Source organism: Herpailurus yagouaroundi, unplaced genomic scaffold, assembly GCF_014898765.1.
Source record: "Herpailurus yagouaroundi ecotype Mexico unplaced genomic scaffold, PumYag 28, whole genome shotgun sequence".
NCBI classification, from domain to species: Eukaryota; Metazoa; Chordata; class Mammalia; order Carnivora; family Felidae; genus Herpailurus; species Herpailurus yagouaroundi.
In genome coordinates this window covers 52,968,862-52,986,831 of record NW_024412376.1, presented here as the reverse complement: position 1 = coordinate 52,986,831, position 17,970 = coordinate 52,968,862, and the positions used below count along the sequence as shown (strand labels likewise).

The following is a 17,970-nucleotide window of genomic DNA, read 5'->3' as shown; positions in this document are numbered from 1 at the left end:
TTGCTTCTTTACGATCAAATGCTCTAAATATATCTGTTAAGGACATCTGTTCCAGTGTGTCATTCAAAGTCATTTCTTCCTTATTGATCTTCTGCTTAGATGATTTGTCTGTTAAAGTGCCTTACTATTTTTGTATTATTTCAATGAGTTTCTTTAAATTTGTTATTAATTGACTTATATATTTGGCTGGACTACTTCCAGGTTGGGGGCATAAATATTTATAATTGCCAGATCTTGTTATATAGACCCCTTAATTATGATACAGTGCACTTCTTCATCTTTTGTTACAGTGTTTGGTTTAAAATCGAGTTTGTTTGGTACAAATGTGGCTACTTCAGCTTTCTTTTCATATTCTTAGCATGATAAATGATTCTCCATCCCCTCATTTTCAATCTGGAAGTTTCTTTGGATATAAAATGGTCTCTTACAAGAAGCATATCAATGGGTATTTTTTTATCCATTCTGATACCCTATGTCTTTTGATTGGTACATTTAGTCCATTTATTCATTTATCTTTAGAGTAGTTATTGATAGATATGGATTTAGTACCATTGTATTACCTGTAAAGTCGCTGTTCCTGTAGATTGTGTCTGTTCCTTTCTAGTCTTTGTCACTTTTGGCCTCACTTTCCCACTAAAAGTGTCCCTTTTAATAATTCTTGCAGAGTTGGTTTAGTGTTCGTGAACTCCTTTAGTTTTTGTTTGTTTTGTAAACTCTTTATCTCTCCTTCTATTCTATATCACAGTCTTGCTGGATAAAATATTCTTGGCTGCATATTTTTCCCATTTAGCACATTGAATATATCATGCCACTCCCTTCAGGTCTGCCAAGTTTCTGTGGATAGGTCTGCTGCAAACCTGATCTGTCTTCCCTTGTAGGTTAAGGGCCTTTTGTTCAATGGTGCTTTCAGAATTCTCTCTTTGTCTTTGTATTTTGCAAGTTCACTATGATATGTCTTTGTTTTAACATTTATCTATCTATCTATCTTTATTTATTTATTTATTTATTTATTTATTTATTGTTTTTATTTTAGGGGAGTTCTCTGTGCGTCTTGGACTTGAATGCCTGTTTACTTCCCCAGATTAGAGAAGTTCTCAACTATAATTAAGTTTAAATAAACTTTCTACTCCCTTTTCCTGTTATTCTCCCTCTGGGACTCTTATGGTAAGGACATTATTGCTCTTCATGGAAACACAGAGTTCCCTAAGTCTCTACTAATGATCCAATGGTTTTCTTTCCCTCTTCTTTTCAGCTTCATTATTGTCTATAATTTTATCTTCTTATATCGCTTATTCTTTCCTCTGCTTTTCCATCCTCATTGTAATTACATCAGTCAGTTTTATTTCTCAGGGATAGCATTTTTTTTATTTCAGCCTGACTAGTTTTTCAGTCTTTTATCTCTTCAACAAGTGTTTCTCTCTTGTCCTTTATGCTTCTTTCAAGCCCAGCTACTATTCTTATGACTGCTATTCTAAAACTTGTTCAGATATATGGTTTATATCTCTTTTGAGAAAACCCCTGGCTGTGGTTTCTACTTGATCTCTCTTTTGGGGAGAATTCCTCCATCTTGTCATTTTATCTAGGTTTCTGTCTTTTGTCTGTAATTAAAGTTTCTTATGTTTCCTGTTCCTGAGAGTAATGCTATGTTAAGAAGGGGCCATACACTGTTCAGGTCCTGGCACTTCAGGAAGTGTTTCTGGTGTATGCTATGTGCACTCTGCTATTGTGATTTGGCTGTTCTTTCCTTTATGTCAGTCCTCTGCAGAGTTTCTCCTTGCTTGTAGTGGGCAGTGTTTGTACCTTTAACTAGGTGTGCTTTGACTTGTTTGTTAAAATAAGCCTCATTAAAAAAGAAAAACAAACAGAACCTGTTCTAAAAAAAGAGAAAAGGAAAAGGAACAAAATAAGGCAAGCAAACAAAAAAACTATAAACCTTATTCCAAAGAAAAAGGAAGGAAGGAAGGAAAGAAAAGAAAGGAAGAAAGAAAGAAAGAAAGAAAGAAAGAAAGAAAGAAAGAAAGAGAAAGAAAGCCTGATCCCCAAAAAACAGAGAAAGGAAATGAAAAAACAGAAACAAAAGCAAATGAACACAAAACAAAAAACTGTAAGCCTGATTTAAAAAAAAATAAATAAATAAAAAATAAAGAACTAAAGCCAACGCTTTGGAGCACTCTGTTAAGTAGTCTTGGTGCACGTGGGGGTCCTATGTTGGTCTTCTGGGGGAAAGGCCCGCTATCCTGGCTGGTAGTCAGACCTGCCCTAGTAAAGATGCCCCTGCAGGGCACAGGGAGGCCTCCAGCCTCCATTGGGGCACTGTGTTGCTCCCTGAAGTCCCACAGTGCTTGTGAACTCAGGGAAGATGGCGCCACCCCTCTCTCTCATCCCCAGGGCAGGGATTTTTCACCAGCTGCCATTCCAGAAAACCCTCACAGATGAGTGAGCAATCTCGTTTTCTGAGTTCTCAGTTTCTGTCAGGTCCCCACTCTCAACTCCTGTGTCTGGGCTTTTACGTGGTGCCACAGTGTTTTCTCTCTGGCGTGCTGTGGGAATTCAGGACTCTAACTCTTAAGGGAACTGGCAAGGTACGGACCCACTACCCTCCTCTGGGGAAGAGCTTTGCAGCACTGTGCTGGCACTGTTCTATCCCAGAAAAGCAATCACATGGCTGCACTGGTGCCTGAAATTTATGGTGAAGCACAGCGAGAAGCTGTGATCAGGTTATCCACCCTCTGGGCACACCTCGGTCCCCTATCTTTGAAGTGCTATTCAAAGACTCAGCCAGGTCTTTTGTCTTTGGAGAATCAATACACCCTCTTCCAAATGCACTCTAGGAAAAGGAATATTGTCTCCCAGTGCCACCCAGTGGATCCCCACACTACACTGTCTGCTGTCCACTCCCGGGCCTCAGCCCTCCTTCTTCCCAGGAGCACCACTGTCTGCCTGGATCAACTTCAGTGAATGGCACCAACTTTCAAAACCTCAATATTTGAGCTCAACTGTTTGCAAAAACTTGTGGTAGTCTGTTCCTCCCTATTCCCCAGTCAGTGATTTGGGAGGGGGGCGGTGCTTTTCATGCACAAATCCAATGTGATGCTTTCTCCCCTTCTTTGCTTCTCTTCATGAAAAGGGCTCCCTACCCTCTGTGGCACTGAAGCTTTTATCTCCCCCAATTCATGCCTCTGCACCTCATACCTGCCAAGTTCTCTCTCTCTCTCTCAAATTGTGCAGACCTTTCTCCCAATCCTCAGATGGGTTTCCTAGGTGTTCAAAATGATTTGATGTTGATCTAGCTGTATTCAAGGGATGAGGCAAGCCCAGGGTCCCCCTACTACTCCACCATCTAACTCTGAATTAACTTTTGACTTGTCAAATATACATATACTTTCATTTCTTTAATAGCATATTTTTCAAAGAAATAATAGAGGCAGTAAAGCATCTAGATGAAATTCAGAAATGAAAACTAGAGCACTATATGTAAAGATGGATAGATAAAAGGCTCATTTTCATAGACATCTAGGCTACATACATTCGTGTTTGTGCTATATGATGACTAAGTACTAAGTGTACTTATCAGGAGAATGAGAAACCCTGCAGAAGCATAACACATGCACAAATGTTTGCAAATACTACATCCTGAGAAGTTTGGAATCATGTCTGACCCCTTCACCTGCAAATGGTTAAAACTTGAACAATTTAAGCAACATTTCTGATACCCAGAATTATATAGGTTAGAATTTTGGAAACATCACAGATAATTGACAAAAGTGCCCATTAGCTTTTCTTATAATAGAAGATAACTAGCAACAATTTTGGAAGGTAATAGTTTGTAAGTATTTTACAAATACCTTTGATTTATTTTGGAATCATTATGATACTCCTGTATCAACCGACACTCCTCAGTCAGGCAACATATGCTGATAATTGTGATTTAATTCATAGAAGTACTTAAACCAGCAATTAATTGGTTCATTTGTTTGAAATATGAAAGGAAATCAAAGTTGAGTTAAATTTTGTTTTCAGTATATCCATTCAATGAGACAATGTATGTGCTTTATTCATACTTCTTTTAGTTCTGATGATAGATTGCTTGAATAATGCAGTAAAATACAGAAGCCACAAACAAAAAATATAATGGATTTTGTATAGATGGTGATTAGTTTCAATAATTAAAGATTATATCCAATTAAATGGTGGGGCAGCCAAGTCATAAATTTTATTATTGTTGTTAGTGTTGGTTGTTACTGTTTATTGTTAAGTAAGATTTAGTAAATAGGATCAACATACATTTGAATTTAGAAGTGATTTGCCAGAAATTATTTCTTCTGGGTGAACAGAAATGGATATTTATTGCAACTGCAGAAATGGTAAAAATCGGCTGCTTAAAGTCAGGCATATTTAAGGAACTCATTATTTCTACTCAAGTATTCATTAAGTATACTTGGAAATGAACATTTAATGATTTTGGTTAAACATCAGAGTAAAAAGGTGTACTCTCAAATTATAAAATCTGTATTTTCCTTTACTAGGAGTTTAAAATAAGGGTAATAGAAAAGAAAAATTACTTGTTATAAAATTTAGCTATTGAGATTGGTAAGTAATAAAATACGCTGATTTAGAATTATTTGCTAGAACAATGTTATCTGTATATCTACAGTTGCAGTAATTTTAGAGCTTTTCTGACTGCTATTGAATGCTTTAAATGTGCTGTGACAAATTAAACAATCGTGTTTATGTGCAATTTACAAAGTTCTTTTAATTTACTTTGTAAAAAATACATCTTGAAACTACAAACCTTTAGGGGCACCTGGGTGGCTCCGTTGGTTGAGTGTCCGACTTCAGCTCAGGTCATGATCTCACAGTTCATGAGTTTGAGCCCCACGTTGGGCTCTGTGCTGATAGCTCAGAGCCTGGAACCTGCTTCCGATTCTGTGTCTCCCTCTCTCTCTGCCCCTCCCTTGCTTGTGGTCTCACTCTCCATCTCTTCTCTCTCAAAAATAAATAAACATTAAAAAAATATTTAAAGGCAATTTATATGATATTCCAAGAATCAATCAAGTTTTTAATTCATATAAAACATTAGAGCAGTGTGAAATATATTATAAAAGATAACATTGAAAAGTAAAATGGCTATAAATTATTAATTATATATATATTTTAAATCCTTGAAATCCCTCAAAAAGCATTATTTATGTAAGTGAAAATAAGAAATTATATTTCAAAAAAATGCATGCTCTGGGGGTCCTGGAGCATACCCTGTGTGGATGAGCCAGATGGCTGTTAGCACATTTCAGCTGTTATTTGTTACTGACCACTTGCTATGTGTCAGTGACTGATCTGTGGGCTTCATGAGTTTTAACCCGTTTAATCCAGGCTACTCAGTAACCTGAGGAGACAGGAATTCTTATCATGCCCACTGTCACACAGATGCTATGAGAAAGATCTGGAATTCAAACCCAGGCAGCCCAATTGCCATTTGGCACCTTTAACCACCAGCCTCTTGCATCTTTTGTTTAAATGTTTATTTTGAGAGAGAGAGAGAGAGAGAGAGAGAGAGAGAGAGAGGACAAGGGGCTATGCTATTATAATTAATGAAAAATGTGCTAAGTATACTTTTGAGCTTTGAGCTTTGCTCAATCCATTTTGATAATATAATCCATTTAAGAAATATAAGAAATATAATATAATATGATAATATAATCCATTTAAGAAATAACATTTTATGAATGTATTTGCCTTTTAAATACACTTTTCTGAAATTTTTGCACTCATATGTTTTGTGGTTCTTATCTACACACTCATTTTTCCTATCATCTATCTTTTTGTTTTTAGTTTGAAATTATTCTTAATATCTATAATATATCTAAAGGAAAAAAGAGTAGTAGACAGGACCAAGTGTGAACAGCATGTTCACACAACATACAGATGCCAGCTCAATGATTATTTAAGCTTCACATTCCAAAATGATAATGTGTAGATTAATTTACTTCTAAGCAATTATATAAGATATCATATGTAAATGACCTATCAGAGTTGCTATCTAATAGTATTTATGTTATGCATGTTAGTTCTGTCCTTTTATTTCTGGGTACAAATTATCTGAACATTTTGCGAAATGATTTAAGAGGCGTACTCTCCTCATTTATTGCTACCTATCCCATGGGTATACAAAAAAGAACAATAAATGGCCACAGCATTTGGGGATCTCTGTCTCAGAAAATCAGTGAAACAATATTATAAGCAGTGGGTTCACAATTAAACAGACAGTATACATACTTCCCATGGTAAAATTATTGTTTTAATTATCAAACCTCTTCATTTGACGGATCTAAATTATATTGTTTTGAGTTAAATTAAGCATACCCTTGGATTTATCTATACATCCCCGATGTCAACTCCAAAGTCAAGTAGATTACAGTTTCTTGTTCCTATTCATAAATTCATAGTTTTTTTTTCTTTTTCTTTTTTTGATTTAGGCATTCCAAGAAACAGTTAATCTTTCACATATATGTCTTTAATATATCTGATGAACTCTAATACTGAAGTAAAAACTAAAATACATCAGAAAAACACTAAGTTTGAGGCTTGACAATGCATTTATTCTGACCATGTGTTAGTGTATGTAGATATGTGTGTTTTCTTTTTATATTTGAACGTTATCTTTGGTTTTCCCAAGTATACAAATGGTAATTTTGTGATCTTGTGCCCTTAATAAAAAGAAGTAAAGACAAATCTGCCACAATCATCATCCAATCCTACTGTGAGCAAATTAGTTTCTCATGATCACCCACGAGAGGCAAACATCTTCTTCCAGAACACTGGGGTTCCATTTCTGTTACCGCTTCTGGTACAGCAAATGACACTTTGGTGCCTGATAGAGTTTATTTGCCTCTTAGGTATACCACACTCACTGAAGCATTACACAATAATATTAACTTGGATTGTAAATTCAATGAACCAGTGCACATCATCCCCAGTTCTATGCTATGCATAGCACCTAATTCACTGTAGGAAACTGTTTTCAGTTTGAATATTAGCCAAGAAAAAAAAATTATAAGAACAAAGGTAGAAAATTACGAACAATAACATTAAAAATTAAGGTATATGTTAATTTTTCTTATCAACTGCATATCTGCTACTCCTAAATTTTCACTTCTCTAGAACCTAGTTCTATTCAACTAGTTTATTATTTTTCTCTAAGCATGTGTTGCCCTCTTCACCTTTTTAAACCTGGTAGTTGTTTTTATCTTCTATATTGATGATCTCACAGTCTCTATAGCTGATTTTCCTTGCAAGCTTCCTCTACTTTTCTTCTTAGTCACAAGACAGGAATGTAGCAAAAAGCCAAAATAAGAAAAAAAATGAATACCATAAAAAACTAGTTTTATCTCATAACCTTAACTTATATACCCCTTTTCTACTTCAACTAGAAAAGAAATTATAGTACTCGGATTTATTTATGCTCTCCAAACAAGACAATCTATTTCCAGAAAATTTATTTCACATTTTAACTCTTGTCCCTGTATCTGTATAAAATACGTTAAAATAAAAGAAGTAACACAAAAAAAGAAATAAAAGATCAAAACAGCAATAAGTTCAGAATGTTTCTTTTTTTTGAAAAACAATATACCTGTAAAATGGCTTCAGTAAAGCTAATACAATGTTTATAATAAAATTATGTGTGTATGTGTATGTGTTGAAGATAGTAGGTAAGATGATACAGTAGAGAACATCTAAAAAAAATCATTACAGTTCACTCTGGAAGGAGAACAAGATGTTTACCAACTTTTTACCTTCACCTACTCAGCTATCTTAGGACCAGCTTGGGGCTGAAGAAAAGGGAAGATCCCAGAGATCACGAGGGACCTCTCTGGTCTCTCAAAGACCATATGGGGTACCAGAAAAACTGGATACTGTGATTATTAGAGGATTTTGGAGCTGGGGGTACTTTTCCAGAGACCTGTATTGCCCAGTATCCAGTAGATATGTGATGAAAGAAAAAAAAAATGTCAAATGCACAGGCCATTCAGGTAGATCCTGAAGGAAATTTAAATATAATGCAATTGCTCAGCCAGGACAGTCAAACGACAAGGTCATTTATGGCAAGTACAGTGACCTGGTTCCCAAGGAAGCCATGAATGCAGATGATCCAGACCTGCAAAGACCTGATGAAGAAGCCATTAAAGAGCTAACAGAAAAGACAAGGGTAGCCCTAGAAAAATCTGTATCATAGAAGGTTGCTGCAGCCATGCCAGTGTGAGCAGCTAATAAACTGGCTGCTGTTCAGTGTATTTGATACTCACCATCTCAACCAAGAATGGCTTTCGATTCTGGAGCTAAACAGAGTTATTTGGATGGCGAGAATGCTGAAAGATCCAGTGGAACCTCCAAGGTTCAAGATTAATAAGAAAGCTCCCCAAGGACCACCTTCTCCTCCTGCGCCTGTCATGTGTTCTCCTAGCCAAAAGATGACCATGAAGGAGCCATAAGAATGGAAGTTTCCTCTTTATATTTCAAACTGGAAAAATGCAAAGGGTTGTACAATTCCATTAGACAAATGCTTGGCTGCGAGCAGAAGAGGGTTGCAGACATTTTGTCTCAATGAGAACATTGCCAAGCTGGCAGAAGCCCACTATATTGCTGGCCAGAATGTTCATGAAGCTGTAAAAATGCATTCTCAAGTAGAGAGAGAGAGATGGCTCAAAAAGAAAAGAAGAAACATGGAGAGAATTTTAGAGAAACAGCCCAGAAAGCCAGTGAGAGAAGAGCTGGGATCAAAACCCATGTGAAAAAAGAGGATTGGGAGGCCCATGGGAGGGATGAAATGTGGCATGACAGGTAAAAAGACAGACCACATGACTAGAATCTTTCCAGGGAAGCTCCTAATAAGAGGTCAAAACTACAGACAAATGGAAATCGAGGTATCAGTGACATCATCGCTCTTCCTGTGCCCAATCCTCAGATGTCCAATGACGTTCAGTATGACCAAGTGCCCTTCAAGCAATCCAAGGGTATGGACAGTATTTTTACAGGTGTAAAAAATGAAATTTACAACGCTTGTGATCAAGTCTGCAGAGGTGTCAAAGATAATGGTGCAGAATATTTACAGGCCCAGTAAAATTCTGGACAAGGTCAGTCAGGTATGGTGATGACCTAGAAGCCAGAATAAAGACCAACAGAGTTGTTCTCAATAAAGAGTTTTCTGGTTTGGACCACAGACAAAGAGGCCGAGAAGGACCAGTTCAGTTTGAGGAAGGTCCTTTTTATTTGGACAAGTTTTTGGAATAAGCCAAATAGCCAAGTGGCTATAAAAGACTCAGATAGCAACCACCCCAAAGAACATGAGCATGAAAACAAGTAGAGGAGGAAGGAGTAGTTATACCTCTCTCCATAGTGAATGAAATTTTGGGGTACCTGGGTGGCTCCATTGGTTGAGTGTTCAACTTTTGATTTTGGCTCAGGTCATGATTGCAGGGTTGTAAGATATATCGAGCTCCACATCGAGCTCTGCCCTGAGCATGGAGCCTACTTAAGATTCTCTCTCCTTCTCTGTCTCTGTCTCTCTCTCCCTCCCCCTCCACTTCTCTCCCTGACTCACATGCTCTCTCTTTCTAAAATTAAAAAAAAAAGTTGGGGCATCTGGGTGGCTCCATCGGTTGAGCATCTGACTTCAGCTCAGGTCATGATCTCACGGTTCATGAGTTCGAGCCTCGCATCGGGCTCTGTGCTGACAGCTCAGAGCCTGGAGCCTGCTTTGGATTCTGTGTCTCCCTTTCTCTCTGCTACTTCCTTGCTTGTGTGCTCTCTCTCTCTCTCTCTCGCTCTCTCTCTCTCAAAAATAAATAAACACTACATTTTTTTAAAAAAAAGTTAATGAACTTTAATCCATAACCCTATTGATACAAGTCAGATGGGGAAACACTTTGTAAATGGCCAGAATAAAAACCAAATCTAGGTGTCAGACCCCAACACTACTTTTTATTACAGGAATAAGCAGAAATGGAAAATTATCTGAACTATTTAATTTTTGTGTTCATGCTTCTACATTTTAGCATTTGTAGAACATACTGCCCCATTCATGATATTAAGACCACTTCCTTTTGTGTGACATTAATACTTTGGTGTTGATACGTTGTGTAAGAATGACTGCTGATGAATTAAGTTGCCCCAACCACAGTGAGTAGAAGGATATCCATTCACATAGTGGACAAATCCTACCACACCACATTTGCCCCTATTGTGGTGTGTTTTAATTTGGAATGGGGAAAGTCAGCTCTTGGCACAATGATTTGTTTTAAGTAAAAACATTTAGACAAAAATAAAAACAAAATATAATCACTACAGACTTGCTTAAGCTACACTTGGGGAAGCTTACTGTTAGAGAATATTATGTATCTTTTGGTCTAGCATAACTCACAATGCTACGATCTTTTTAATGCCCCTCAAAAATGATTGTGCAATATTGAGAGCCCATTTCTTTATGAGATCATCCTGAATGTGGGTGAGTTAGATGGAACCATGCAGAGCTTAGCAAGACAATTAGGAAATGAACCTGAAAGTAATAAGCAGAAATATAAAAATCATTTCTTAGAAGTTGAATGGAAGGGGATAAAAGGAGATTAAATATTAGTACAGAAATGCAAAAGAAGAAACAAGAATGGGTATTTAGACACAATGGGAAGAGAAGAAGGAAAAGAACAGAGGAAAAGAGAAGGTAAAGGCAAGGATTTAGTATCCAGCTATCACTAATTCCCTTTGAAGGGCAATTCTCACATCTTTACACAGTTGGCTTCCGCATTTTAATCAATAATCGCTCGTCCTGTGTTAGAAGGTCTTCCTTACATTTATTGAAATGTGCAAACTCTTCTCCTGGAGGCTTGTTTTCCTATAATACCTTGCTACCTCATGTGGAGTCTTTAGACCATCAATGGCAGCATCACCTGGGAGCTTGTTGGAAATACAGGCACGCAAACCCTACCTGGGCTTATTGAATCACAATCTGCAATGTGACAAGACCCAAAGTAATTTGTAAGACACATAAATACTTAAGAAACACCACATTTTATATAGTTTTACATGGTAAAAATAAGACCGCATTAAAATCTATGAAATTTCAAACCAGAATGATGAAGCATGGAAGCGATCTTTCAGTGTTTGGATGACTTTTCTACTGGGAATTTAGGATTATAGCAGGACAGCAGAGAGGCTGGAGGACGAAGTGAGCACAGGGAATATAGGACAGACTTTTGGAGGCTAACTGAAATTTTTTGGCAAAGTCAGGAATAACAGTATAACACATGGTTCCATCTGAAAAGCTTTGAAAAAAAACTTAACATTTTACTGGAGATGTAGAGAGTCACTCATTGCCCTGAATCTCTTGTGTGTCATGTAGGGGTATTTGGGCCATAGAAATATTTCGGATTATACTAAGGTGTCTTTACTGAGCCCTAGTTGGAGTTTTACTGTAATAAATGGACCGATTAATCCCTTAGGCATTAGTTTGCAAAACTTGATATCTATGTCTTGTTTGTGGATTATGTGGGGTTTTGTAGGGTAATAGGGGAAGGAAGCAAACAACGAGGCATGGTGCTTTCTGAAGCTTTGCTACCATCAAGGTGCTTTCAGAGCTTGCAAAGACTGAATAGCTGAGGTGATTTTTCTTTTCTTTTCTTTTCTTTTCTTTTCTTTTCTTTTCTTTTCTTTTCTCTTTTTTCTTTTTCCACTTTTCTATCCTCTCCTCTCCTCTCCTCTCCTCTCCTCTCCTCTCCTCTCCTCTCTTTTCCTCTTTTCCTTTTTTTCTTCACAAAACCATTGTGAAATTCAGCACCATAGAATACTGGTTCTCAAAAATGTCACCAAAACAGCCTATCAGTAACAGGAGGCTAATTTTAATGCTTATATGATAAGGAGTAAATATATATTTATATTTTATTTTATTCTGACAGCATATACAAGGTTTTAGATCAAAGGCAAAACTGATTATTTATTTATAGAATATCTTAGTACTGTTTGTCCATGCCCCATTTTCCTCCAGGAGGCAACATGGTGAGAGTCAAACAGACCTGCATGTGGAGGGGAGTAGAGAGGACCTATACTATAGGAGAAGAATCAAAATTTTGAAATTAGAGGCTTAACATATAGGTGTTGGCATAGTAACCCCACTCCTCACTCCAGTCTGTGTAGAGATAGATGGGTCTTTTTTTAGTTTGGAATGTAAACAAATCCTTTCTTAGGGAGAGAAGGGGAAAATCACCTAGGTTTTCACATTTTAGAATGTAAACATTGGCTCTGGGTTTTATTACCATTTGAAATATAAACACATGGCTCCAAATCTATCACCTTAGAATATGAGAAGTAAATGATTTTAGGAAAAAAAGATAGCTTCTTTATCATTATAGAGCGCTCTTTATCTCTGTCAGAAAGTCCTGTTTGTGCAGAAAAAGAAAAATATTCACATTCTAACATGAGAACACCACTTTGACAGTGTCATAGTAACATCTCTGAGAGAGAATGACAAAGTTGGGATATTTATTAAGATTTTGATGTCTTGTTTATAGAGGATACTTCAGAGGAGGGGCTCAATTAGGATAAGAATCGTGATGGAATAATTTAGAATTGGTAAGAACAGCCAGGCAAAGATTTGTAGTAAGGAATTAAAAGAGTTGTAAGGTGTAAACTATTATTTGATGCTTCCCATTGAAGAGTTGCTGTATCTTTCAAAAAGTTCCTGGAATGAAACTTTTTGGAATTTTACATTGCTGAACAAGAGTGTTTTAGCACAGTAAACTCGTATTAATGAAGATAATGGGATAGAAAATTTAAGTTAATGTACATTCATTTTGATTTTCCGTCCATTTCATGTATCTCTGGTGTCGGTTAACCAATTCTCTCTCAGGATCCACACCCCCTTCATACCACAGCTTGATCCATCTGTTGATGATGTCCCTTAATTGGATCTCTGCCTCTGGTAGAGCAGCAAATCCATGCGATGAGCAATACATCTAGAAAAGAGATTGGAACATAAAAAAATAAGAACCTGAGTATTTGTGAGACATAAACTTCTTGGGAAGTTTAAAATATTTATGACCCTAAATATCGTGGCATGAGGAGCATCAGGGGAGATGCCAAAGTCCTTCCTACATAAGGCAGCAGAAACTAAGACTCATTGTCATTTGAGCATCTATGCAAAATGAGTTTATGTTTACCTCTAGGTCTGTAAATCCTGGCAAGCTTGGGTTTTATCACTCAGCTTCTGAAGAGGCAATGAATTTAGACCATTCTTCCTTCTTAAGGAAGGCCTGTCTTGCTGTATACTTCCCTCTTATGTCTGCCTTTGCTGCATCCCACAGGTTTGGGGCTGTCATGTTATCATGACATTTATCATTTATTTATTTTTGACAGACAGAGAGAGGCAGAGCATGAGTGGGGGAGAGGCAGAGAGAGAGGGAGACACATAATCCAAAGCAGGCTCCAGGCTCTGAACTGTAAACACAGAGACCGACAAGGGGCTCGAACCCACAAACCATGAGATCATGACCTGAGCCGAAGTTGGATGCTTAACCCACTGAGCCACCCAGGTGCCCCAAGATTATTTTTCTCTTATCTCATTGTTTCACAAAATATTGGTTAATAAAAATACATCAACAAACAATATGCTATGAAATTATGCAAAGAAAACCATAGGAAAATGTGTGCATGGGAAAGCTATAGAAGAGAACAAAGAAAAAGTATATTCATTTGTAAAGCAGTTTTAAGTATAAACAAAGAATCATGTGTATGTACATTATCACTTTAAAATCTAAAGCTCTATTAATTTGTTTTTTGTAAAACCTACTTGCATTTGTAAATAAATTAGAATCATCAAGTTGTGAATCAGATTAGGAAACTGAAAACAAATCAGTTAAACGGATGTCTCAGTAAAATTGTAAGCTTTTAAGAAAGTAGCAAAGATTATTTGAAGATAGCTCAACTTCTGCATTAGTACAAGATAGTGAGTTTTGCAAATTGCTAATCCTGTAACATGCTCCATGAAAACGGAGTATGGGAAAAAGAAACTTTAGGAGGGCATTAACTATGAAAAATCTTGCAATAAAGAAAACTCTAACCTTGTTTAACTCACTGTCTGCCGAACTTAATTAGCCATTACATCTTTTACTTCGTACATCTTTTTAATACAGAATAGCTAACCCAAATGTTTTACACTCTGTCATGGATTTGAATAGCAGCAGTAGCTTGCTGTGCAAAATGTGCACCAGCAGCATTGGAACCAGCTAGGACATTGTGAGAAATACAAAGTTTATCACCTTGAAAAACTGAATAAGAATTTGAATTTTATAAGTTCCCTAAGTGGTTCATAAGCATATTAAAGTGACAGAAGCAATAGTATAGAGCATTGCTTTCCAGCCATGACTGAACATGAGAATAATGTGGAAATCTTCTGATACCAGTGTCCTGGGGCCACACTAAAAAACTTCTGCTGTAAGGGTTTGGGAGACATTCAAGAGTATTGTATGAAGCTCACTAGCTGATTCTAATTTTCAGGCAGATTTGAGAACTGTGGGGAAAGAATAACACCATTTAAGGAACATCATTAAGGAGTCTTTCTGCCTCAATTAATAGCAAAATCATAATATCACTTCTCGGCCATTTGGCTAAGATCAAGTATAGTATCTGTTCTTATCAGTTTAATAACAAAGTCATATTTATAATACTTTAGGCCAAAACCTTGGAGGTTTTCTTGACTTTTCACATGCTACCTTTAGTCTGTCAAAAATCTGTAGGCAGGGGCTTCCATTTTCCGCCAAGGTGGATTATCAGGAATCAGTACCTAAGGTTTACCCTCATGCACATGACTTATAAAAACTAAACAACTACACGTACACACACACACACACACACACACACACAACACAAAACCCTGCATATGCACTTGTCTTTTTTCTTTGAAGAAAATTGCATTTCGTTTTATTTTATTTTTTTAATATGAAATTTATTGTCAAATTGGTTTCCATACAACGCCCAGACAGTTTTCAAGACACTAGACATCAAGAAAGTAAGGACAGTAATCTCTGAGAAATGGAAGACAAATGAGGGGAAATCTATAATTGTTTTGACTTAACTTGTGGGAGTTTCGAGGCCCAAGCTCATGGAATCAAACCTTCTTTTTTAAAGTTATTGAGTTAAAATTGACATATATTAATTTCACGTGTATAACAAATAATTTCATATGTACAGGTATTGCCAGATAAGTCTAGTTAATATCCATCATCGCACCTAATGGCAATTTTTTTCTTGTGACGAGAGAACTTCTAAATTCTACTGTCTTAGCAAATATGCAATACAGTAGTATTAACTATAGTCCTCATGCTCTATGTACATCCCATGACTTATTTGTTTCGTAACTAGAAGCCAGTAACTCTTGACTACTTTTACCTATTTCACCCACTCCTACTCCCTGGCTCTGGCAACCACCAACCTGTTTTCTTTATCTATGAGTTTGGTTTTGTTTGTTTTTGGATTCCACATATAAGTGAGATCATACAGAACTTTCCTTTCTCTGGCTCATTCGAAATCTGGTACTGAGTTTTCTAAAATTCAGTCTCTATCTTCCCAATTCCCTTTTACTCATCAACCTTTTGCAAAGCAGATTCTGGTTCTATTATTTCAATAAATCACAACTCACTTTGATGTGACTAAATCCATTGGGACTTTTTCCTTCTTGTACTTGACTCTGGAAACTTTGCACACTTTTGAATGTATCTCTTTCTCTTTCTCTAAACTGTCTTCCTTTGGCTTTATTCACATCAAACACTTCTACTTTGTCTTTATCCTTATGAATTCCTCTCTTTGAAAGCTTGTTTTCTTCTTTAGTGTAGTTAAAATCTATATTCTGCCATCATTCAAATTAATTAGTGGTCCTAGCTTTTATCAGTTACTTCAGTTCTACCCATACAGAGATGAATGTCTGATACATGTCTCCAGCCTCGTACTCTTTTTTTCTTATTCTCTATTTCCTTTTGATATTTTAAACTTAACCAAAAAATGCTTATAATTGATAATAAGACTATCATTTCCAAACTGGTTTTATAACATTTCCGTACTTGTCATGAATGTGAACCAATATGCATCCACTTAAGAAAAAAATAACAAAGAAATTATGCTTGGTGCCTCCTTCTTCTTCATACACTAAATCAAATACGCATTGATTTTACCTCCTAATTTCACAAATTGAACTCAATTTCCATGACGAGCAGCACCTTACTTTCAGCCATTAACGTGTTTTCTTTTGAACACAGTAGTAGACTTTCAGCTGGCCTCCACTTGCTCAAATCCATATTCTATATGGATTTATTTTTCCTCTAAACAATAATAATCTGATTATGCCACTCCCTGATTAAAATTTCACAGTCACTCTCATTGTTTGCTCTAAGGCTATAAACAAAAGTTTTGTTGTAATTAAGAAAGCTCCCCACCCCCATTCTTGCTTCTACCAATCCCTCCAAAGTTATTTTCATTAAATTCCTACTCACTACCTTCTAAGTTCTAAGCCTACAATGCTGGTCCCTCTATACTTTGCCCAGGAAACTCATACATATCCTCTTTATTTGATCCAACTATCTCTTACTCCATGAAACTGTCTTTCATCTCTCTTCCCAGGTGGCAGCTGCCCATTAGGTGTCCCAGAGTTCAGTATACCTCTTTCTCGTGGTATTTCACATGTATATTTTACATTTGCTTGCATACTATTTCAGCTTCTATATATCTTTTAAATTTGATGTTTGTTTCTTCTCCCCAACTTTAGGTTCTGTGAGGGTGAGGTCACCATATGTTTCTGCATCTCTATGACTCCTATTGTGTTTGACATAGAGTAGGCACTCAGTAATTTTTTGGCAAACGTGTAAACATATTGCTTGAGAAAATAGATGGACACTTGAATTACACATTTTTTAAGGTTCGTATAATCTGTGCTCTTTTAAGGGGCTAAAAATGTTCTTTTTGAGCAAGTACACTAAAGTCTACATACCTAGGGGTAATTGAAGGCCTGTGCTTTCCAGAAGTTCTGGAAAACAAAACTTGTATGAACTCTTTTTCTTTGTTCTGGGCATGCTCTTATTAGGTCAGCATCATAAAGCCCTTGAACCATAAAGCAGTAGATTCTGAATTCATGGTGGGAAGTTGTATATCAGCCCATGTTCCTAGTTTGCCTTCCTCTCATAAAGCGATAAAAAGGTGTTAAGGGTGTTGGCTGAGATATCCATGAGTATGGAGGCTGTGGGAATTAAAGTAGCAAAGGTGGCAGAGAGACTTCCTCCAGAATTATAAGCAGGGAACTTTTAGCTGGTTTCTTATATTCACCACTCACGTTCAACACTTAGCAGCCTGCTGATGACACTTAGGCACTCTAACAACCAGTGGACCAAAGACTGGCATGACAATAACAGAAGGTAAGTCAGAATTGATAGAAGACATGATTAGATAATGGTTTTTAGAAAGACAGACAATACAACAGAAAAGTCAAAAAAGCAGTAAGAGAATAAAGTTAATTGCAACATCAAAAAGGAGTTTGTAGTTTGCAGCAAAACAAACATAAAGCAACACACACACACAAAGAACCTTATTTTATACTTGAACAACTCAATAAATAAGTTGAAGGAGAGCATGACACCGAGGACACCCAAATTAGTGACCTGGAAGATCAATAGCATAATTTTTTAAAATGTTTATTTTTGAGAAAGAGATGGGGTGGGAAGTGAGGGGCAGACAGAGAAGGAGAGAGAGAATCCTAAGCCGGCTCCACTCTGTCAGCACAGAGCCTGACAGGGACTCGATCTCACAGACTCGTGAGATCAGGACCTGAATCTAAAGGAGTTGGACGCTTAATCGACTAAGCCACCCAGGCACCCTAGAATAAAAAAAAAAAAAAAAAAAATTAAAGTACAAAACAAGAATTGACCAAACGGATCATGAAATATC

General features: G+C 36.7%; 2 pseudogenes; both read left to right on the top strand.

The window, feature by feature from the left end:
• The first annotated feature begins 7,771 nt into the window (after positions 1–7,771).
• LOC121036965 (SNW domain-containing protein 1-like) lies at positions 7,772–9,398 on the top strand (annotated as a pseudogene).
• Positions 9,399–14,628: 5,230 nt separating this feature from the next.
• Positions 14,629–14,724, top strand: LOC121040555 (uncharacterized; annotated as a pseudogene).
• The last annotated feature ends 3,246 nt before the right edge of the window (positions 14,725–17,970 follow it).